Genomic DNA, 1,062 nt, shown 5'->3' with positions numbered 1-1,062 from the left:
ATGTCATCAGCGGCTCAAAGCATAGTCTGTAGCCTAAAATGGTGAGTCAGTATGCAAAAAAATGAGCCAATCCTTAGGCCTCAAAAGCTTTATCAAGCTTACATGTGAAGTGCATGGGAACGACCCAGTGCTTAGTACTGATATTCATCCAAAGATGGCCACAATCTCCGTTTATATAGAGTACATGCCCCACCCAAGCATAAAAAAAAATATGGTGTAGTGAACATTAGGTAAAAATCCGTAAGTAAAAATCCGACAGTTGACTATCAGACAAGTACCTATTGGGCGCTTAATGTGTGCCCCCTTTTTTTCTAGTTTCTAAGTTAGACCATAACTATGTTTAAGTTTGCCTGCTGTAAGGGTTTAACCCTCCAATCCTCATTCAACTGCTCATGTAGTTGAAGCTCAAACCGGGTATCTTAAGCTCATTTGGTTTAGCACCCTAATAGTTGACAAGTTGCAGATCCATTGTGGCCAATACTACAAATCTTGGCCAAAAGTATGAAGTGGTATATTGCCATCACCGAGTTCAAAATTTTGCTCCTCACCACATTGGTGAGGTATCCCAATATCCTCAAACAGCTTCCCAATTGCGTACTTGATCACATTCACTACAATCAAAAGGTCGCTTACAAGTTTGGACTCAAGTTCTCCCAAGTATGTAAGTCCATTATCAACATAGTTGATGAAGCGGGCTATTTTGTCCTCGATCTTTTGTTATGCCCAAGGTCAAAACAAATCAGAAAAATCTGACGATAACTGTGTTGTTTTTTAAACAAGAGCCCAGTATAACTCCGTTGTCTAAAAAGACCAAAGAAAGCACGTAAGTAAATGGACTAGCTTGTTTTAATGCTTATGGCTGCTAAATCTCAAGCCACACCATCTCTTTTACTTTTAAAAAATTTCCTACAAACCATATAAAACTAGAACTTTTGGTGCGAAAAAATCACTAAAAAATATTTTTATAGAATGCGGACCTGAGAAGCACCATCTTTTTCTACAAGCTCCATGGTTAGGCATTAGGCAAGCCTCCATGAAAGCCCTCAAATCTCTCTTTACTCA

At 38.9% G+C, this 1,062-nt stretch overlaps 1 pseudogene; it reads right to left on the bottom strand.

Annotated features, from left to right (window-relative positions):
* Positions 1 to 480: 480 nt before the first annotated feature.
* Positions 481 to 1,062, bottom strand: part of LOC147430989 (uncharacterized) — a 3,415-nt pseudogene continuing 2,833 nt past the window's right edge.

The sequence above is a fragment of the Adiantum capillus-veneris genome, chromosome 21 (assembly GCF_014529385.1).
Source record: "Adiantum capillus-veneris isolate H3 chromosome 21, ASM1452938v2, whole genome shotgun sequence".
In the NCBI taxonomy this organism is placed as follows: domain Eukaryota; kingdom Viridiplantae; phylum Streptophyta; class Polypodiopsida; order Polypodiales; family Pteridaceae; genus Adiantum; species Adiantum capillus-veneris.
The sequence above is the reverse complement of the archived record's forward strand: the minus strand, read 5'-3'. Positions and strand labels throughout refer to the sequence as shown.